At 43.6% G+C, this 23,518-nt stretch overlaps 1 protein-coding gene across 1 annotated transcript in view; it reads left to right on the plus strand.

Annotated features, from left to right (window-relative positions):
* The window catches only part of LOC125763160 (uncharacterized), a 109,570-nt gene that overhangs the window by 54,124 nt on the left and 31,928 nt on the right, over nucleotides 1–23,518 (plus strand). The window lies entirely within an intron of this gene.

Raw genomic sequence — 23,518 nt, forward strand, 5'->3', positions numbered from 1 at the left:
TTGCTTTAACTTCACTTTCGACATCCCTCCTGCAAACTGGGCGAATGTCATGAAAATCTCCAACTGTGAAATGTGCGCTCAGTGTCCGGCAGATTGAACGAACGTGTGCGGGCGTTGGATGGTTGTGTGAAAATGAAATAAACCCAACGGTCCCAATAGCGAGGAAGAAGGGAAGAACGACACACAAAAAAAAAACCTGAAACCGATTGAGAAGGACAGCCAAACTAGTAATAAAGTGGAATCAAAACCGTCCATCAGAGTATGCGAGTGTGCGAGCGAATTCTGGAGGTACTCTCGGATGGTTGGGATGATGTCCATCATTGACGCAAAGGCAACTTTACGTCCGTTTTGATGGGGGCCGTTTGCTGCTTGCTGGGATTAATTGCGCAAAATAAAAAAAAAAGAAGGAAACCCATCGCACTCGGTTGGTTCGGTTTGCTTCGTTGTGCGAGTTGGATGAACGACAACGCCCTATAGCACGACTATAGTTGATGAGGTCTCGCACCTATAAAACAAGTTGAAGTTTCTTTCCCCCCATCCCAAAAAGGCGTTGCGCGGTGTTAAAATAAAAACTGACCAGAAAACTGGGCCTGTGTTGTGCGGCAAAACACTTTACGAGATGGTATGAATATAGGCCTGGAAAAAGGGAAGGAATCCTTCTTCTTCTCCTCCTCTTCATCATGGATATGTGATGTAATGTGTAGAGATTGCAAAAACCCTGGTGGATAGGGTACAATGGAGCTGTGTATATTTTACTGGAAAGGCGTTGCAAACGGGTCCAGGAAAAAAGGGGAGGTAGAGACTCGCAAACCATCCTCTGTACATGGCGTCGATTTTACCAGAGAAGATAAAAGGAACATCAGCACACCGCTACACTAAATCCAATCATTTGAATTGTAAGTCTAGCCACTGTGGAGTGGGAGAATACCGAGCTAACGTTCGCATCCACCCTTACGCAAGACAGAGAGAAGCCTGACTTCTGGTCGTGCGGCAAAGAACTCCTCGCATCCAGGCAAAAGGCACACCCGAATGTGGAATCCTGTTTTTTTTTTTGGTCGGACGTTCTTGAACCATGTACGGTACGACTCTGCCCAGGACTCGTTGGATATGCAGCAATCGATAGTGGGTATTAGCACTTACGCACAGCTTGCGGTCATGGGGACGACCCCACCCGCTCTTATCCTTGTGGAGTGGAACGACTGCGAAAAGGTTCTCCCTTGTGGCAATGATTGCGTGCGCCCATGTGTGTGTGTGTGCGTTTATTGAGCCGAATCCGTCTCCAAACTCTTTCAAGTGCCCCTGCGGTGAGGCGGAATGAGTCGAATCGCCCAATCACTTCCCCCGCCCCAAAACCCCCCCAAAAACATGCACAACGCACGCGATAAAAATATATTACACCAATCAGGGGATAAATAAAAATTAATCGCCCTCTCGTGTGATGGAACCACGGCAGCGTTCTGCCCGAAAAGGATCTCTTGATCCAAAAAAAAAAGCGGCAGGCGTGCTAGCAAAACGTGGGCTTCTCCCTCCATACCGGATCTGGAACTCATCGATCAGGATCTTAGTACACGGGGTGGTCGGATAGCAAAAAAAAGGAAGGAAGCGTGAACCGACGAGTAGAACACAGAGAGAGAGAGAGAGAGAGAGAGAGAGAGAGAGAGAGAGAGAGAGAGAGAGAGGAAATACAGCAAAAAAAGGGAGGACAAATTGATATGACATACGATACGATTGGGCCAAGAGTCGTACCGGAGTTCCTCTAACCTCCAACAAAACATAGACATACACACACACAAACACCCATACTCGGAGTTAATTTAGTGCCCATTGAAGGGATGCGATTGGCGATTTGTCTTCCTTTTGTGTGTACCCATCTTGTTTTTCTTCTTTGCTTTGTTTTTCGCCGTTGTGTGTCTGCGCCAATATCCCCGGGAGGTTTTGTCGGCGTAACGTCAGTTGTCGTCCGTCATCGGGTACGGGGTTTTGCGATTGATACGAGCGTTTGCCATTCTTTCGCAAATGTTTCGCAAAGGCCCTATAGGCCCTTCAAAAAAAAAAAACAAGCTAGAGCGATTCTCTTTTGTGTTCTTCCGGATGAGCTGACGCGGTTCCGGATTTTTCGTGAAGTACGCTTCGTAGAGTGCACTGGAGGGGGGTACGGGATGAGTTGTTTGTGTGAAGTTGTACAAAATGGACAATAAAAAAGCGAATACACACTTACACACACACACGCATACAAGAAATCGGAAAGGAAATTAAGGATCGCTGGTTTATATTTTCGGTGTGTGTATGGTGTTCTGGTGAAGTGGGTCGGCTACAGTTCACTGGTCCAATTATTTTCCGGACATTCACCATTCACCGTGTGTTTTTTTTCTTCTCTCTCCCATTTTCTTCTGGAGTGCTGCTACGGTACCGAAGCTTGGTAGTTAATTTCAGCCCTTCCAGCACGGTTTTGTGGGTCACTTACGGACGCCCACCGGAAAGTGTACTTCAGGCCTTTTGCGAACATACACACACACCCAGCGAATCGGCGGGTTAACGCTCGAACGGTCCCCCCCGGTAGCAAAACGGCCTGCAGGTTATGGATCGGGATCGGGAAAGGTACACTGTACCGTCGTGCACTTGATGCGACGGTACGAGAATTTACCCCTCAAGGGACTGAAAAGAGGGAGGGGGGGGGGGGGGGATTCTGAAGCGACCGTTGGTACTAGTGATGGGTAAATTCGACAAAAAATCGGAATCGCTTCCGAATGACTCCATTAATTTTGGAAGCGACTCCGGAAGGTAGGTGCAATACTCCGTCCGGAATCGTCCGGAGCCGTCGGAACCATCCGGAGCCGTCCGGAGCCGTCGGAGTAGTCGGAGCCGCCGGACCCATCGGAACCGTCGGAGCCGTCCGGAACCGTCAGAACCGTCCGAAGCCGTCCGGGCCCGTCCGGAGCCGTCGGAGCCGTCCGGAGCCGTCCGGAGCTGTCCGGAGCCGTCGGAGCCGTCGGAGCCGTCCGGAGCCTTTGTACCCGTCCAGAGCTGTCAGAATCGTTGGAGCTGTTCGGAGCCGTCGGAGCCGTCCGGAGCCGTCGGAGTCGTTCGGAACCGTCGGAGCCGTCCGGAGCCGTCGGTGCCGTCCGGAGCCGTCGGAGCCGTCGGATCAGTCCGGAGCCTTTGTAGCCGTCCGGAGCCATCGGAATCGTCGGAGCTGTCCGGAGCCGTCGGAGCCGTCGGTGCCGTCCGAAGCCGTCCGGAGCCGTCGGAGTAGTCGGAGCCGTCGGTGCCGTCCGGAACCGTCGGAGTCGTCGGAGCTGTCCGGAGCCCTCGGAGCCGCTAGTTGACAACGATATAACCTAGATTATATCGGCTCCGACGGCTCCGGTTGCCGACTAGCAGCTGCGGACGGTTCCGACGGCTCCGGTTGCCGACTAGGGGCTCCGGACGGTTCCGGGCGGCTCCGGACGGCTCCAGGCGGAATCGTGCTTTTAACCTAGCCGGAATCGGAGTTGCTATGCTCGGAAGCGGTTCGGAGCCGTCGGTGCGATTCCAAGAACCCATCACTAGTCGGCACAGAGGTCCCTCTTGAGAGTCGCGAACCAGAAAACGGCCTGCGATGAATAACCGAAACCGGGTTCTTGAATCTCATGGGGCACCTCCGGTTTCCGGTCACCAATGTACGTTTGTGTGTGTGTGTGTGGCTGTTCGCAGTCATCATCGGTACATGGAATGGATTTTGGATGAGTTTACGGCTCGCTTCAAGTGGCCGGCAACTGTCGAGCACTTTGCGCAAGGGAAGGAAAAAAAGGGAGAAACGAAAGTCACAAAAAAAACTGATACAACTGAACAGACTAGTTGAAAACTATGCTGACAATGAACTCCCCCCTCGTCCGCCCCAAAACACGGGCTTGTTAAAGTGTTCCGTGTGTTTTGTATGTGCCAGCTGGTGAACTCCCGGCCGGGGTGGAAATCGGGAAAAACGGGCGCGCACCAGCACCAGAAGTGCTCTCGAAAGTTGAACGAGCAACTGTCAAAAATCGATCGACTCATTTACACTTGCTTTACATGGTTGCGCCCGATCGGGATGCGGAGATGCGTTATGAATTGTACTTTACCTCCGGTGATGAGGTGAGAAGTGAAACGAAAGCGTGAAAGAAAATGGTGAGCACGACGCAAACGAGCTGCTGATGAGGTCTATCAGTTCTCTTGTAGTTCTAAATACAAAAAAATGCAGGGTTACTACGGGGTTTTGTGGTTGAATTAAAAACATATTTTCTTCACCTTGGTTTGTATCATTTTTAGGGGTGGAAAAGAGTATTCTTGAAATACTCTTTTCATGTTGTACCAAGCTTTCATCATTTATCTCCATATGTTATTTACAAATATAAATTATATTACGTTGAAAAACCCTACCTTTTTTTAAATAAAAAATTGACTAAAAAATTTAATAAAAAGCAAAGAATATTAATAAAATTAATTTAAATTTGTTTTTTGAAGTGTTCCAAGAAGCAGGGTTTTTCAACAAGTTACACAAGAAATGTAAAAAAAAATCAACTAAGCATACCGCCATCGTCTTTCACTCATGTCTCGGAAGCATTTCGGAAGCGGACTGACAGAAGTGCAGCAAATAAATTAACTGATCGTGCGCTGTAAACTAGCTTACACGATTGTTTTGGTTTGCTTTCCGCCGGGTGTTTTTGGGATTGGGAACCGGCACTAAATCAAAGCCAACCAACCTAGGCACAAGTCGTCGTTTCGGTAGTATTTTTATTCTTCGTTTACTTGTTTTTGGTTGAAGAAGAAAAAAACAACACGCTTCATCGCAGTTCTGCTGGAGCTGGAAGTGGAAAGGCGTTTTTTATTTATAATGCAACCCAAACACCATCTCATACTCATCGCTCAAGTGGGAAGACACGAGCAGCCAGTCTTAAGCAGGATGTCTGAAGTATGTCGAGTAATTGTAGAATTAACTCGTTTGTCTTAAACGGGCGATGCCATCGGCGATGAACTGTCGTTTCTTTCGGAACTTGGGAATGAATTATTTTCCACCCATTCCGCACACGAACTGGTCGAACTATGTTGACGGTAAAGTGAAATTGATAAAATTGACTTGATGCTGATTCGAGTTGACATCTGTCATGAGCATAAGCGACGGTTGACAAACGATTCACACACACGGGGTATGATGATTGCAAGTGAGTAAGCCGATTATGCGACTCACGCACCCTCATTACACCCCCGGGGGGTTAGTTCCCCGGACCATACATACTTGGGTGCATTCTTGCCAGCGCATTCCACACGGCTTGTGCGGGAAGGGGGTGGAAGAGGAGGGGGTGGAAGGGGGAGTATTGGAGACGGAATTGTTGTCTCCTTAAGTCTTTTCTTCATTTTCTCCATGACATTATCTCACGCGTACGATCTCTCGCATACGACAAATAATGCACAACTGCCACCTCCCCCTCCCCCCCTCCCTCCGTCTCAAGCAGTTGCATTTGCGTTACGCCGTATGCACCATCGTTGGCGATTGGCGCATCTTCATTCCAGCGCAATCATATAGCAAAGCGAAGGGGTGGGCTGATTTTATCTGATTGTGCGAACATTCACTCCCCCAAACACTCTACCCGCATCCCCCCCTTCCCCTTAGAATGGAAGGGTGGAATCGTGCCTGATTAAGACGTTTTCCCTCTTACCGATATGGAAAGAGCGTTGAGGGGAACTGATGTGCGTGCCAGCTACGAATGTAGGCCACGGCTTCCGGGAGTTTTGGGTAATGTTTCCCCCCAGGGGCGGGATATGGGACCGTTTCTTTGCGACCGGATGCAAACCACAAAAACTATCGTGACGCAATGGAATGTTATGTCCCCCCACCTTCCTCCCTTCCCTCTCCCAATTTAGCTTTACTACCCGAAAAACAATAATTAGGAAAGTAATGAGTAATAATGTACAGAGGCGGAAGAATAGAATTGCAGTGGTTCGAGTGGTGAGGAAATTTGGGGGAAATGGCACGAGCAGGCATTATGGTGCCTAATATGCTGCACACGACCCTCATCACGCATCAGTCGAAATTCGTAATGAAGCGAATAGTTTTGTTTTGCATTAATATGAATTAAATGTCTACCTGGTGTGCATACATTTAGGCGCATACATACATTTTGCTGCAAATAATAATCACAATGCATATTTTAATATATTTTACCAACTACTGTGCTGATTTGAGTGTTTTTTAGAAAATGCTTTACATTTCCAGCACAAATAGAGTAAAATTAGCTTATTAATGCAGTAGCTTTATTTAATTTTAAATGCTCTTTTAATACGCCTTTAATCTCTTTTTAGGAATAACTAATTAAAATAAAATTATTTACATTCTGTTGAAACCAAAAAAAAAAGAAAAGATGAACAAAAAAAATTTGCTGTGAAGCGGGAAAATTACATCACACTCACATTCCGGCATAATTAGAACGAGCTTCCTGGTAAAATTAACTTCCACGTAGAGATGCAAATAAAACACACACACACAAATTACTTTCCCCATGCCCAAGCATGCGAGCAGAACATTCACACGCTCATAAATAGTTGATCCTTCTTCCGGCATTCTGGGTGAATGCGAAAAAGACACACGCCAGCCGGCCACTGGTTAGCCCGGGTTTGCAGCCCTGGTTGCAGCATAATGAAACATTGTCCCTACTCCCTCTTTCCTACCTCCTTTATTGTTCCCTCCCATCGCAAAAGTCTCTTACAAAAACAAAAGGTAAAGCGCAGCAGCAGCAGCAGCGGGTGCGTTCGATGTGCGTGCGGACCGTTTAATGAAGTTTTTTATTATGCATGACTATTATGCGCCCATTTTCTTCATGTGTTTCACGTTCCCTTTTCCCGCTGGAGGCGCGTTATTCCTTCGTCTTCGGTGCGCACTCTTCAGCGGCTTCAGCGCCATACATGGGGGCCTTGGTGGGGGGTGGATTGGACAGTTGTGGGTACGTGATATTATGCCGAGTGCCGTGCTGCGCGAACGCTTAGCCCGAGGGATAAGTAATGAATTAAACAAAGCGACTAAAGCAGCGCTTCCTGTTACCGACCATGGACCCCTCCCCCTCCCCCCCCCACTCACGCTCCACCCCTTAACGGGGGGTGGGGTGGATGAGGTTTTTAGTCACCGGGTATGGGTATCATAATGCAACATAAGTACCATCCCGTTTTGGCATAATGAGCGCTCGTGCAAAGGGCACGCGCGCGTGCTGTAGAAGTGAGAGAAGGAGAAGAAGAAGAGGAAGAAGAAGAAGCGACAAAAAAAAAATGCTGAACGGTCGCTGCAGTGGTCGGTTATAATTTAATGAGGGCGTGATTGGAGCGTAGTAAGGCAAACCGAACCCGGGCGATGACGATCCAATTTTGCAGTGCCAGATCGGAATGGGAGGTTTAGAACTAGAGGTTTTTTTTTATTTATTCTGTTCTGTAACCAGACGATTTTCATCACTTGCCGAGTTTGCCGAGAAGCGATTTCACTTTAATAATTTGTTACGGTTGTAATTGAGGTTTTGTTTTGCACCATATAAACATTTCAACGGGGTGTTTTGTTTGTATTGAAATTGAAATTTATTGCACTGCGCTGCAAGGAAGCACTTAATAAAGCTATCACGATAAGAAGACCAACACCAACGGGCGAACCGTTTTTTTATTCGTAGCAGAGAAATAAATTAGCTGCAGTGCAATGAAAAATTCGTAACGCGCACCGTAACTTGGGTGGAAAACGTTGAAACTTCATCGACAAGATTTAGCTTTTAGCGTTTGATGGTACGCATTGGACAAGAGACGTCTGTATGTGGTTCATTACCCTTATTTTGGTGAACGTTCATCTTAATTTGTGCTTATCGAACGTTGACCCAAGCAGATAGCCGTACAGATAATGTTGAGCAGTTAACAGTGAGGGTGTTGTGGAGTTGAGGAGTAGCTTTAAATCGTGAAGAAATAGAGATCAAAACGAAGGGGAAATAATTTTAATGTGTAAACAATTTTATAATCCTAAGCAATGCGCTACCTACAAGTACATACTCCGGACTCCGTTAAGGAGTCCTCTAAACGGCATTCGTTCGTGCGACGTCGTCTGTCAGATTCATGAGTTCTGATCTTTCTGGTGGACTCATGAATTACGCATCTCTGTCCATGTGGATGACCTAAAAAGCCTTCCAAGATTGAAACTTCATCTTACAACTCTTAGAACTCCACACCTTCCACACCTGTGGTAGCTCAAAAATCCTTCTGAGCATGTAGATCTCGAAATCTGCTAAGAGGACATCCACAATGTTGGATAGAGTCGGTGTCTCAGTGGCGTATGCGAATTCTGGAACTACTAGAGCTCTTCCTGATAGGTGCCTTGATAGGAGAAGTTTCTTTAGACTGAAGAAAGACCGATATCTCAACATAACTCCAGATCTATATCCTCAAAATAGTCGAAGTTTTGAACGTCTTCAAAAGTGTCGTCATCTATCTGAGCGTAAGTGAAGATTTGTTTGAAGAACCCGTTACCTAAGTAATTTCTTAAGTCCTCCCCAAAAATATTGGAGCTCCTTGTCTAATCTCGTTGAGAGTTCTATATTGTCCAGATGTCAACGGAGAATTCCATGTTGTGCCTCAATTTCTTTCAAGAAAAGTTTTATGAAAAAGCATTAAATAGCTACTTAGTTGTAATAAAATTTTGCACGCTTGGTTAGTAAACTTTAAAACATACTTAAATTTAAATTTTAAACCTTGCTCAATAAAGGTAAAGCACCATCTAACGATAATGCTGCTGCGGAATTAATGCGACGGAAATGGTGCGTGTTTTAGTTGGGGGTTTTTTTTTCATTCTCTTCCTCCTTTCTACTTGAAGCTGTCTCCATCTGCTAATCCTCCAGCCACCGGCTAATCTACTGCCGCACAGGAACCTCGCGCTTCTACTGTACCGGGATGTAAACAGGAAATAAAAACGAAATAAAAGTAATTGTTTTCCGTCGGTTGTAATTACTTTGTCGACCCCTCCCCGAGTCTCCTGCTGCCAGCCCCATATATCCATCCGCACGGCGCACGGCGGTATGGTATTCGAGTGTGTCGAATGCAAAACAAGCTCCGAAAACCCATCGCCACACATCACACCCAGAGAAGTCACCCGAATGATCGCAAGTGGTTTTATTTTCTTTTTTTGCTGTTTTTGTTTTAACGAAACCATTTTCATAATTTCTTGCGAGTTGTTGATGGGTGAGGGAAAAGCAAGGGCTGCGAAGAAAGGGAAGGCAAGAGTGCACAGTCTTAAGAACGGGAAGTGAAAATTGTTTTCCGTAGCAATAGGTGGATAAGCGGTGAGAGATGGAGTGAGAGACACGGGAGGGCATGGTGTTGAGGAGCTCAAGTTTTAATCGCTCGCCAGCCGGATGCCGGAAATCGTTTCCGCGTGCTGCTGGTGTTGCTCACTTAGCACGTCTCATGCGGTGCGCTTTCTGGGGGGGAGGGTTGAAAAGCAATTCTCAATTTATGGAGCATTATTGAATGCTAAATCAAAGCCGAGCCGAGGAGTGAAAATTCTTGGAAAATCCTCGAGAAAACTTACACTCACGTACGCGTGCAACAGAAGAGGGAGGGACCGTCCCGTAAGGCGGGAGAAAACGTTCGGGTTGTGCGTGCTGCTATTATGTGTAAGTTAGGGTCTTCGACGCAACGTGTGTTTATCTTTGGTTGACGTTGGACGCGGTATCGCGGTTGTTTGCCGGTTTTTTTTTGTTGTCTCGATCTTCTCATGGGAAGGTGTGTAACGTGCGGCATAAAATAAACCCGTCCGGCCATGCCCAAAATGGGTTAAACACGACGTTAGGAGAAGTTAGACGATGCGTGCCCACCGATCGGGTTTTGTTTATTTGTGTGCCATTGTTTACGGTTTAGGGCGCTGTAGAGTTTTTTTTTCTTCTTCTCTGCTCTCTGCTGTCTATGTTGTACCAATGTTTTCGTTTCCGAACGGATTGGTTGTATGTTTTTCACCGGCATGCTCTTGATAGGGTGCCATAATCTGCTCACTTGCAGCAGAGTCGTAGAAATCCATCACACGGGGTAAAGGTTGTCACGCTGCTTTTTGACCTGGTTCTGTCCATCACCACCCGGCTATCCGAGCGGCAGCATCCCCGTACCCCACCCGCCTGGTTCCGCCCGCACACAGCATGGAAATTAGTCGTACAAATTACCAAACCACAGCAGCATGGCACCCTGACCCCCCCCCCCCCGTGGTGGGACGCGCACACTGCTTGACGTCGTTGAACGAATTGCTGTAGTTAATAAAGGTGTTGTTCATAGATAATTAACATCCATGACATGGTGCGGTACGCCCCTGTCGGGAATCTTTATTGTCGGTAGTCAGCTGGGAGTAGTAACACAATCGGTCTGGAAATGAATACTGCGCTGTCATTGTTGGAAGATGCGGGAGTTGGACTATACGTCTAAATTTCCGTTTAAACTCCAACCAGTGTTGAATGTACGGCGGTGAGGAAAATACTGCTTTTAAAGTTAGGTGCAATATTTGAGGAATGCAATTGGGCTTGGAATCTTATTTCGAGCGTAAATATCTCTAGGTATTCTTCAAAGTTGATGTATGAACGTCAAGCATCTTCAGTGTTTAGTAGAAATTATTGAGATCTCTTCAACTGGGATCTGCCATGAAGTTGGGAACTTTAAGATACTCACCAAGAGTTGACGAAAACCTTTATTTTCTATGCGCAGTTCTCAAGGTTTGGTAAGACATTGGAGGCTATCTTACTCGAGGCTTTCTTGGTTCGTGAGGCTTTCGTGAGGTGTACACAGTTTTTATTGAGGTTGTTCACACGGACAAGGGGAGTCACTTGAAGAATCTGGACTTCGAATTGCTCTGGCAGATGTGTTGTCTATATGGCTAGTTTGGAAGTCCAATGTATGTAACCAACTTATAACTTGAAAGAGAGTATAAGAGGTACAGAGAAGAGCAAGATCCGCGAGAGTCTTGATGATGAGTCCACCTTTCGTAAGGTACTCTGATTGGACTCTCTGGAACGTCTGAAAGATTCAGCTAAAAGATAACTGCGTTATTGTGCACGAACCTAGAAAGATCCGCGAGAGTCTTGATGATGAGTCCACGTTTCGTAAGGGACTCTGATTGGACTCTTAGAAATGTCTGAAAGATTCAGCTAAAAGATAACTGCGTTATTGTGCAGAGTATTAGAGTTGTGAAGTGAAAGTTGGTAGGTTACATCTCTCAAGGAGATGGTCCTCATGGTCCTCATGGGCAGAACACAGAGAGTACACCCAAGATTACATATATTATTGAGGAAGATGTATTATAGAATAGCTGTAAAGAAGTTCTCAGAATTCAAGAATGATAAAAAAGCTGGATTTCTATGTCTAGGAATTCTGTCTATAAATTCTAACTTGAGACATCTTTTGAAGTTCTTTGATAGATTGATCAACAAATACTGGTTGCATCTTTACAACTTCCTTAAAACAAGATCTCTGTACCTAACTGTACACCGATTCCTTAACAGGCCGTTATCGCTTCAGATCCTATCGCAGCTCCAAGGCACATTATTACCATCCTTGCGTATTCACTACGTTCCATGCTGTCAGCAGTAATTTGCCGTTGCAGGAAAATCTCGGGATATAACTTTTTGAGGAATGGCGATGAGTTGCCTCGCTGTACTAACCTCAGTCAGCAAATAAAAGAACCGATTTCGGAACGATTGACTGGTTTGCAATCAGGTTACCAACACCAAGATGCTGTATGTGGGTGTGTGCGCTTTTCTCGCTGAATTGGATACTAAAAAACCCCCCGTCGGCAACGGTCGGAAACGGTCCGCCTGGGGTGGGGTCTCTATTAGTCTCGGTACGATTAGCTAAACGATTGAATGAAGCTTAGAAGAAAGAGAGCGCGGCGAGGGAGGTTGCGAATCGGATGAGGTCTAATTTATTTTATCAGCCTGCAGATATACCCCACCGACCAACCATTCACGCGGTAATTATTATTAGCATCGTAATACGCTTCACCGAGTGGGAGAAGCCGAAAAACAGCTTTTACAGCGTGTGCCACCCTCTACAATACCCCGGGTCCAGAAGTATCCACATCCATGCAATTTTCCGATATCGATTACCGCGCTTCCAGCGTACTCGTTCGCTGCTCATTAATGGTGGTCCGTAACCGTAGCACTTTGTTCTTAACCACGCACATCATCGTTAATCATGTTTATCAAACAAACAACCGTAGCTTATGCGATTGGAGCGGCTGAAGGGATCACTCAAACCCTTCGCCTTCACCTCGGGAAAACCCCCTAACGCTTGCCTGCGTCTTCTTGCCCACCCAACGACCAGATAATCGGCTAAACCGTTTCGGAAAACACGGACACTTTCCAAATTTCGTCCCTGCGTCCCTGCATTGCCGAACGAATTTCCACCTAGCAGCTACCATCAGGATACTGGCTAATCTACAGCAAGCTGTCCCAGGATGGACAGGGACCGGTTCCGCTGATACAGTTGCCAAGCCAATATATGTTACGCCGCATTCATTTCATCCGCTCGGTGGTTCATCAGGACGAGTGGAGAGAAGGTAAAAATCAGAGGGAGAAAAAGAGAGAGAGAGCGAGGAACCATTCGCGCGCTCGGTGTTAAATCGAGTGGAAAATGTGCTTTCCCCCCCCGTGTGCACGGTTACCTGTCAAAGTCAGGGAGCGCGCGTTTCGAGTTTATCCTGTCGAAACGCGGCATGAGATGAGGTGTTTTTTTTCCTCTCTACCTCTCTTTTAGGGATTTTCACATCCCGGTAACGTTTTGCTGACAGTGTGGAGTGTGGAAGAGAGGGCTTTCAAACTAGCGCACGCATTGAGTTTAGTAACTTTTGGTTTGGCAGTACGGGTTGAAACAGTGTGGCAGGGATGAAATTGTAACCGATTAGCTGGGCCAAAGTACGATCAAGGGCAAAATGAGTTTAATAGGCAGCTTCGGTTCCAGGAAATTTAGGATTAGGAGGTTGTTTTTTTCTTCTCGTTTTTCGAGTAATAGACATGAAACACTAACGAACGGCTCCGGCTTCGTATCAAACAGCTTTCAAATGTCAGTTAACTCGACTTGGTGCCGTTGGATGGGTTAGCGAAGCTTTACGTAGGGGATTTCCAGAATTTCTTATTAATTTTAAAGCGCTTTCGGTGTGATACGATTCAAGCAAAATGTCTATACGTTTACTTTCACATTATAAAGGTCTTTCAATTTAAATGGAAACTGAATTAAAAAGGCTAAACAAACCCCTTAAAGCGTTTTCTGATTAAACATGTGTATCATCAGACTTTGAATATGTAATTAATTGTACGCTTAGCTCTTTTTAATTTTTTTTTGTACATCAATCCTGCTTTTTTTAATTAATTTAACACTCGAACTACCAAGCGTTTTAAGCGTTTTTCGTTTATAATTAATTTTTAAAAAACAATTTCGAAGAGGTGGATTATATTTTATTGTTTATTGGAGAACGTTTTATAGAACATTTATGTAAAACTCATGTTTTAACTAGGATTTTTTAACCCCAAAAAATAATCTGATGAAAATGAAGCGTTTCAATCAAAGTGACTGGTCCGGCAGTTCTAGTGTAAATCGAATTTAGTTGAAGTTATCCGGTGAGTATTGCCTACATTACATAAAAATAAAATAAAATTCCTCAAACTGAGAGACTTCAAACTGAGAGTGGAGCTGGAAGAATAATGAGTTGAAAACCAAAGATTGAAAAAAAAAATCGGTAAAAAGAAAGGAACATGAAAGAATTGTCAAAAGAGCTGACTAAGACTACTTCGGCAAATTTTAGTTCAACTTGAACAGAATCGAGAAATGGTTTTGACGCCGCCTCTTCAATTGAAAAACTCCTCAAATGTGACTTCAATTTTTGTTTCACCTTCAAACCGATTCTAGACAAACGTTGGAGCTTCAGATTGTAGTACTGAACCCATATTTAGGTTGCCGAACACTAATACTTTTAATGTATGCTAATTTGCAGTGGTATCTTGTTTTAAAGTTCGCCTCGTATTAGGATGTTGTATCTTGTAGCTCTTTGCCCAGGCTGTGGAATACTTCATCCCCATCTGCTGAAGGAAACTAATTTCGACAAGGTTTACTTACCCTGCCACCAAACCAACAACGCGTTTAGCCTAATCAACTCTCATCCGGTTAGTGAGAGATAATCTGCAAACCATATCCCGGGTACGGTCTACGATCGGTGCGAACCACATGAGTGTCGAAGCGCTCTGGCATGCTCCGGCAAAAGTTTGCTGGCTAATACAAAAGGGCCGCAATACGTGCACCAAACAGTGCTTCGTTTGATAATAAGTGTGGATGACGAATGTACGCTTAGAATTTCCCCCCATTCCTCCCGTTTATGCATGGGTGTCGAAAACTGTGTGCGAATTAAATCAACAGTAAAGTTAGTTCGCGCTGGTGCTGGCTGATTTTGCGATGCGAGATGCCTACCTTATTCGGGCGCATACTCAAACACACACGCTTTGGGAAGAATGAAGCCGGTAGCTTTAATTTGATTTGTCAACTCGCAGGTTTTTGGCATGCCGGAAGGTTCGGTCGGTTGGTCTGAACGCTGATTGGATCCTGTGTCGATTGGGGGGGGGGGAGGTTCGTATTGCCCTTTTTTCGGATGGGTACGACCCTGTGACGCTTGCTGCGTGAAACGTCCTTCATGCGTGGGTATTGGTAGGGTGTTAGAAACATGGTGCCTTTTTTACCCCGAACGCGAAGCCTTTCAAAAAAAAAAAAAAAAAAAACTAGGTGACTGTGAAACGAAAAGCAGAAAAGAAAGAATCAAATATGTGATGCTGTTTTTTTTCTCTCTCTAGTGTTCAACAATATGTAGATAGAAAAAAAAATCGGTTCGCATTGTGTGATAGATTTCAATTTGGCGAATGTTTTATTTAACGTTTAACAGTTGATATTTGACTCGTACCAATCGGTGAAAAAAGTGGTGTACTGTGTGTGTGTACAGTGCATAGTTTTATTGCATGCAGCAGGAATTTATTTGCAAATATTGTTTCTCTTCGTTTTTTGGTTTTTTGTTGACGTATTGTTTTCTTTTTTTTGGATCACCCTTTGCTATTGTAGAATGTTTTTAATTAATCGACATATTTTGGAGCTCTAAGCTTGCTGCACGGAAATAGTGATCGTTTGTGATTTTTCTGCTGAAAAACGAAGTGAAAGAATTTATGCAAGAAAAATGTGAAAATTAACAAATTAAATTTGAATACTTTATGTAATCTGCACGAACAATGGTATGTTAGAGAGAACGAGATATCGAGAAAATAAACATTATTTAATCTGTCATTCTTCACTAACAAAAAACTAAAAATTCTCGTATTTTATCGATTGTGATTTAACGACAAGTATTACGGCAACATTTTCATAGACGCGAAGCCAAAGTTAAAGCGATTCACGAGCGGCTAACGCAGCAAGTTGTGTGACCCCCTCTCTCTCTCTCACGCATTTTTTCCCCGCCTCATTTCCCATTCGAAGTTGTTCTCGAGAGTGGAAAAATAAATTATTGTTCTGTCATTTCAGAATGGTGCAAATCAAGAGGTCGACAGTGTTGGGCGTCTGGTTTCTTTCGATCGATTAAAGTGACTACAAGTTTTGCGAATAAACCAGTACCAGTAGGAAGTTAAAATTATGATCCCACTCATTGACACCATCCTATCCTTATGTGTATGAGACAGTGGAAAAGCGATAAGGGGCAGAAGTTGAGAAAACTGGGCCTTAAAACACTTTCCAAGCGCAGGAGAGACAAGCAGCAGCAATGAATATATTGGAAAGGTAATAATTTTAGTAAAAGAAAAGAGAAAAAAAAATACAAACCCCTCGTACTCCTCCAGTGAAGTGAATGAACGAATGTAAAGCGAGAATTGGAAAGTACCGAAAATAGCTTACTAAAAGTTGAACCAAAACCAAAATGGTGTGGGAAAAGCTCGTATCGTTTGGGTTTTTTTTTCGAGCGGTCAAAATTTATTGAAATGGGTTTTTTCCGCGGTGGTGTAGACAAAAAAAGGGAGGATGGGAAGGCAAGTACGCGCACGCATTCATGAAGACTTTCCACATCTTTTTAACCGAAGACCGAACGGTGGGTTTTTTGGGCAGGTAGCGTTCGGTGCCAAGTAGAGTGTAGTTCTAAATAAATGAAAGGGAAGTTTATTTATGGGTTGAAGTTGTTTTAGTAGGGGAAGAGGGGGAAAGGGGGTGGGCGCACAATAAAGGTAAAAGATGAATAAAATGGCTCATATTTAAACGCAAAACCGTCAGTGGCAGGCCGGGCTTAAACTGTCTGCGTCCGACGTTTGGCGTTTATTATATGTGCGCGCGTGAGTGTGTGTGCGAGAGAGAGCGGGAGGGAAAAATTTAGCCTAAAAATAGGGAAAAAAAATCTCATGCTCACTTAGCTTGTGGCCTTTCAGAAAATTGGAAAAAGGCTATCGGTTGTTTTTTTTTATTTTTTTTTTGCTAAAAGTGGTAGAACGATTGACGGTAGTACATTAGTAGGGTATGGTTAAGAGGAAAATTGGCAAAAAAAAAATCGTGAGAGATTCATTTTTCCCAGTTCAAGTGTGTGTGTGTGTGTGTGTTTGTGGTGTGTTTCGGTGCAATGAATCGTGATCCTTTATGATGAAGTTTGGAATCTGCCATTGCGCCCGAATTGGAAATGAATGAATCAGGCCCAGTACACGTGGGGGGTACACGGGGCAAAGGGGGGGGGGGGGAGGGGGGAAGTTGAACAAAGTTTTTCCACTCCACCAGCTAATCAACCTGCTAGCACGATGAGCGTGTTCATTTTCCGCACCACCAAGACAAGTGACCCGTACATTGTACTGCCATCTGTTTCGGGTGGTTTTTCACTCACCAAGTGTTTTTTTCCTTTTTTTCCTCTCTCCTACTTCGGATGAGGTTTTTTTTTTAAAAATATTTTTAGCGACGAAACAACATTACTGCTGGCATCGATGATCTTTGTCACAGGTGAATGTGATAGAAGCGAGAGCAAGAAAAAAAAACAAACTGGGAAATCAGTTTTTCACACACACACGGCCTAGTTCCGGCACGGAAGGACTAACTTTTTTGGCTCATTCGTTGCGTTACCCGTGCGAAATGGCAGAAGGGAAATTTTTCATGAATGAGCACCTGATACGATACGGGTTTCAATGCTTGTCCCGTGACACAGCCGCAAGAGCTTGAGTTTCCAACCAAATGACCAGCTGGCAGGTTTGAGCAAAAAGCAACAAAAAAAAAAAAAGGTGAAGAAAAGCCATCGCAAAGTTGTGCGCTTCAGCGAATCAATGACTTTTGCTTTCAACACTTCCCGGTTCACCCGCTTTTGCCCGGTTTATGGGTGGGGAGGGGTGGGTGGAACAGGGAGCTTTTTCATGTGTCCAGCGGGTTAAAAGTTGAACGACAAAAGCGACGAAGCCATCGGCAATATCATTTGCTCGAATGATTTCCCTCCCCCCCTGCACACGGCCGTTTTGCTAAAAGTGTGTGTTTTGTGTGGTGGGTTGCCTACCTTACGGCGCTTGGACGAACAGCAACAAAAAAACACGGTTGCTGGTTGTTTTGCAAACTAGTTTAAAAACAGGAAAGAAATGAAATGGAAATAAGCATGTAGAATCCGTTTTCTACGCTTTAAGAGTGAACAGAAGAGCTTTCTGTGTTAGTTTTCTCCCTTTAAAGTGCAGCCAGTCTTGATTAATATATTGTTGAGTATTAACAACCATTAATTCAATACAATACTTTTGAGTTCAGCTACTAAAGAACAACAATAATATCTGCTTTCTTATTGAGGGGAAAATGCAAAAAAACCAGCAAGCGAATAGTGTATTTGATTTCATAAGCATAACCCTCCCAAGAGGCAAACCCCTTAAAGTGTGCTTTTTCTTCCTTGCATTCACATTGTGCCGTGGTCTGCTGTGGCTCGCTCAAGTAAGGTGCAGTTGCAAGCGATTCATGCTTCGCAGCCACCCAGAACCACTCGGGTTCACAATATTCAAGCGATACCGGACCGGAAACGTACCAAGGCAGCTCCTTAGAAAGTCAAGCAGCATAGGTTTAACGAGTGTACCGGCTAGTGGTTTAATGCAGCGAAATGTAATCGTGCGTACTTGTTTTGCTGGACGGTTATGGATTTGTTTTTTTTCGGATTACTTTTGTGCAAACAACTTCTGCCAGATCCGGTGCCATTGTGCTTGAATGAAGTGTTTGCTAATTGGTTTGGATTGCATTGAAATTGGGGCTAAATTTGGGGTGCCGCATGAGACGTTCTATTGTGCGTTTCGATTCCGAATTGACCACAATAGAAATTTGTCTTCAAAATGAGGAATTTACTTATAAATGAATTACTACTTTAAATGCTGTAATGTTACTGTAACCTACTACAGTGCGTAATATACCTCTATTTAAATTAAATACAAAAAGAAAGGAAATATTTCAATTAATTCTAAGCAAGATTTTTAAGCATGGAGATATTATTACGAATGAAAATTTTGCGTCGACGATCGATTGCCCAGAATACACCAAATAGCATACTTAAAGGCGTTACATTCCACCACACATACAGAACAAATAAGCTGTGGTGGTAAGAAAAGGTACTAAAGAAACACATTGAAACGAAAGACAACAACAGCCGAACAAACAACGAACCCGCCGGTAGGCGATCATGTTTACTAGAACCTTTTTATACTTACTTTAGGTTTGTTTTTCCTTTTTTTTAATGTAATTATTTGAAAATGTGGTTAAAATAAAAAAAATTGCTACGTTAAAGTATAATTTGCTTAAATAAATTAAATTTAAATTTAAATAAAATTTAAATAAATTAAACAAAAAAAATTAAATAATGTTTCTCTAAAGCGATGCTTTCTAAGTGTTTTTATTATCGACAACTTTTTTCTTATTATTTTATTTCTAGTACAATCGGATTGTTACCCGTGGAAAGCTTTGCATCTTTTACGCTTTTCCTTTTTGCAGCATTTCACGACGTGACGTTGAAGCGTCTCGCCGTCATCGATCGTCATTCGTTTGCCGGTCGGACGAAATGGAGTTTTTTGGGCGGAATGTTATCGTTTCAGATTATTAGCATAAAGCTTACCGTGTACATCCCGGCGTACGCCATCCGCCAGCAGAGAATTGGGATGATTTTATTATTTCAGTCCCGCTTTTCCAATTACACACGCGGTCGGCAACCGTGTTGGTGGTGGTTTTCGAGTTGCGCGAGCATGGTGACAGTTTCCCCCCAAAAAGCTACCAAATACTACGTGAAGCTCGTGTATGTGTGTGTGTGTTTGGTTGGGAGAAATTTCTTCTTCTCGATCTTCCCGAACGGGTACATTCCGAGACAAAATTGGCCGAAATGGAAGCGGTTTACCGCAAAAAGCGACCTGCAAAAAGCTGGAAAACAGCGAACGAATACGTTAGTACGTGTTCCTGCCCCGGTTTTGTCCTGTTGTTTACCTCCTCACCTCCCCCCCCCCCTCCCTTCCCACCTCTCTAGACCCCGTTTCATGTCATCCTTCTTCTGGCACACATCTTTACCCGATTCCAAAATAAGGAAGAAAGAAAGAAAAAAAAAACATAAAAGCCAACCGTACTGGCCAGTCATTGCCAATTCGCTTTTCAGTTGCCATGTTTTCGCAAAACTGGAGTTTGTTTTTGACTTTCGATGCTTTGGGCCAACGAGGACCTTTCGCCCCTCTCTCAAAACAAAAAAAGGGAAAGAGATGAATCAATGGAGAAGGGGATGAAATAGAAAGGGGACGAGGGAAATGGTCTGTACGTGCAGTGTTATGAGCACATTTCGTCGCTACAGAGCGTCCAGTTTTGGGGCAGCATCCGGGGTGCCGTTTTGCTCTCGTGCTGGTTAATTTCGATGACGAGCATGCTGTACGTGAGCGTGTGTGTGTGTTTGTGCACTGTGTGAAGGTCCTTGTCTGGGCCAGTCGCTTTTCCAACAAACCTTTTTCCATCGGGATCGGGGAGAACCGTGTTCACGAGGAAAAGCGGTAGGTTTTGTGGAGGTGACGCTACTGGCTCCTAAGCGTCCCGGTTATGTGTGCATATCCCGGATGCGGATTTTCCAGACGGAAACGGGCTTCGAGATGCATTCTGATGTGTACATGTTCGTTCGACTATGTGTGTTAGATATTGTGTGACAGAATATTGGCCCCCCACCTTTTTCCCTCCCCCTTCCCTCGGTGTGTCCTCTTGCTTCGGTACAAATTGAAGGAGTGGTTTGCTGTACCGGGCGATAAGTAGCCCGATAAAATGCCAACCATTTGGCGTTGCGAGGATGCGACTGTGTACCGTCTGCGCACAACCAAAAAAAAAAGACGGTACGGTATGGCATCGGGTGGTTTGGAAAATCTAATTTATGTTCCCACTGGGACATCAGGCAGGATGGAACGGTTCACGGTTGCTGTTGTTGTTGTCGGGAATGCACTTTTAAACGTACCGCGGGTCTCTAGGCTTAGGTTACGCGGTTTAGCGATGCTTACAGAAATGAAAGTTCACCCATCCATCGCTAACGGTGACCGGTTACCGTGCCGAAAATGGGATTAGTTTGTTGCAGGTTGATGAGAAAAGTTGTTTGATTTTTCACGCCTGCATTGACTGTTCACTGTTGCGCTGATAACAGCGGCAAACAAAAGGAGTGTTGAACTGATTAACATTTGGCTACGGTGTAATATATCCTTTTGCAAAAAACGCGTTGCTGAAATATGATGTTTTGTGAAAATTGGAAGAATTTTCTTTGTTAAGCTAACATTCATAAAATTTCGTTTAATATTAACTTGAAAAAAATCTTCAATTAATTTCATCCTCTTAATCTACTGCGTTGGAACATCTAGTAACTCCTGATGTTTTTCGTTTTGTGTCATGTATAATAGAAGGTAACCTGTTGTTGATTGTTCTGCAAACTCCATATAAGACCTCTTCATTAGAAAAGGCACTGGAATAATGGGTCATTAAAGGGCTTTTCAAAGGGTTTAATTGACAAGGTTACTAGAGATGTGGACACTGAGTCGTTGGAGCACAGCGAGTTCGTTGACTGGATCAGGTGGAGTCGAACCTGAGTCAAATACAGACGTGGATAGAGGACTTAAGCTCTAGACCGAATTTCCTGGAAACACATTTCATCATGACTGACTTGGACATTTCATCATGACTGACTAAATCTTGAGGAGGCCAAGAAAGAAGAAAGAGTAGATCTCCTACAACTCTTGGGTTTTTGTTCTTGCATATCTTCATTCTTTGGGAATTGTATCTTATTGTGATTGAGAGTACGGGTAATACAGAAAGAGTATCTCAAGGATACAAGCAATGGCCATCTTACATCTTGGTATTGATTACTGCCTCCAAAGGATGGGGACAATATGATACAGTTAGAAGTTCGATCTAAAGCATGGCACCAAAGGATGTTGGAATTATCGGAACTTTTGGTGGATCTTGTCTACACAATAACTTTTCGGACAGGTGCGGTTTACTCCTATATTAGCAGTCCTTCGATCGATTTTTGACGTCTTCAATATGGACAGGGATGTACGCAAACGAAGTAGATGTTTAGCAACTGGAGTTTGTACCTGGAGTACCTCGAATCATCGGCCATTGCAGGGGTTTTAATGGATGTTGCAGTTTCTTACATTTTTTTTCCTCAAGCAGTGTTGCCAACCACAATATTCGTCTTTAGCTCAACACCATCTTCCGGTCAAATTATGAACTAATTCAAGGGGACCTATATACACATCAACAAACCCTGTAATGCTAAAAATCTGCTTAAAGCGATCGATCTAACATATTTATAAGAATTTAAATTTAATTAAATATTATAAATGATGAAAGTATAGTTCGTTGAACAATAAAAGAATAATATTTAATCTTTCTTGTTTATAGCTGAAGAATGTGTTTCTATATACCGTAAAAAGCCATATCTCACTCAAGGGTTCTCAAGGGTTCATTTGTGTCATACTTGTCATCCATTGGAAAACGATAAAACACCAGTCTGACAGCTCAGTTGCATTAATTATAGACGCCAACGGGGAAATGCTTTAAAAGAAAACCTCCTCCCCTCCCTCCCGTGGTTCTAGCTAAAAGTTGCAAACTTTTGTGTGTGATTTTTTCTTTTTCAAAAAACACACTCCTTTCACATAAAAGCTGAGGCAAGCGCTTAATGAACTGCTTTTGCTCATTTACTAATTGCTGCTTTTTTTTTGTTGTTTGTTGCATCACCCATTTTCTAATGATCACGCGGCACGGAGATGCTGTGGATGGGTGTGCTGTTGGTTCGTTTTTTTTCCTACCAATAACGAACCGAAAAGTTGTTTTGCCAGTCGCGTAACCACCTGCTTCCGCCGAAAAACAAACCATCGCAAATGTCGCCCGGGTGCTAAACTTTAATCGTAACAAATGAAGCCGGCGTGAGTCGTCGGAATTGATCGAACGTAACAAATCATTCGCATGACTTCTAGAGTTGTTACGATGTTTGGTGTATCCGAACCGTAGCAGATAGTGTTGCGGTGACGCGCGAAAGGATATTGCTTGGTTGCGTATTTTCCCTTTAACCATCAGCCATCCGTCATTTGTTGGTTGGGGTTAAAGTATTTAATTTTCACTAATTTTCGTACCCGTCCGTGAAGATATGCATGCAACTTTTCTTTTCTTTTTTTTGTTAATTGCTTTTAATTTTCATTTATTGCGCTTTCACTGCTGGATGTGGGTTGTTCATTCAGTATCGGTACGATAATCGATACACAATCCTGCTGGATGTTTCCTCGATTTCGGGTTGCTTACTGCGCGAGTAAGCGTACTTCAAGCGTTCATGTTTTCGACGCTAACTTTGCTACCATCGAAACGCCTTAGTCATGGTAGGGATTTTAATTTCATCGGTTTTGGGATGAAACTCCCGGAACGCTGTCCGGATGATGATGATAAGAAATGAAAGTAAATATAGAAAGGATAAGACAGACAGAGAAGAAGAGGGAAGGGGTTTTGAGAAGTTTACAAAAACACATTTGAAAGATGATGAGATAGAGCGAGAGAGAGAGAGAGTTGAAAACAGCATTGAAAAGTTCGCCATTTAGAGTGAACGAAAGTAAAAGATTCTTGCGAAAAATTGATAGTTTTTTGTTTGTTGTCCGGAATGGCAAAACTTTCATTTCCAGTATTTAAATTTACTTAATTTGTTTATTTGTTTAATCGAGTTGTTTATTGATTTGATTTTATCTTTTTTTCTCTCTCTCTCTTTTTTTCTCTTTTTATGTTGCTTTTTATTCCAAAACTGCTTACAAGAGTAAATATGTAAATTAGTTTTTCCTTTGTTTTTTTTTATCTTACAGAACTTGAAGTTGTTAAATACTGTTTTTTCATGTTTTTATAAGTTTATTTGCTTCCTTCGCTAGAAGATCTTTTTTATGAACACTATGTACAGTTTTTTTTATTGATATAGGAAACAGTAGAGAAATCTGTTTCCATCTTAATGAAAAACAAGCGAAAAGGA

This window comes from Anopheles funestus, chromosome X, assembly GCF_943734845.2.
Source record: "Anopheles funestus chromosome X, idAnoFuneDA-416_04, whole genome shotgun sequence".
Lineage (NCBI taxonomy): Eukaryota > Metazoa > Arthropoda > Insecta > Diptera > Culicidae > Anopheles > Anopheles funestus.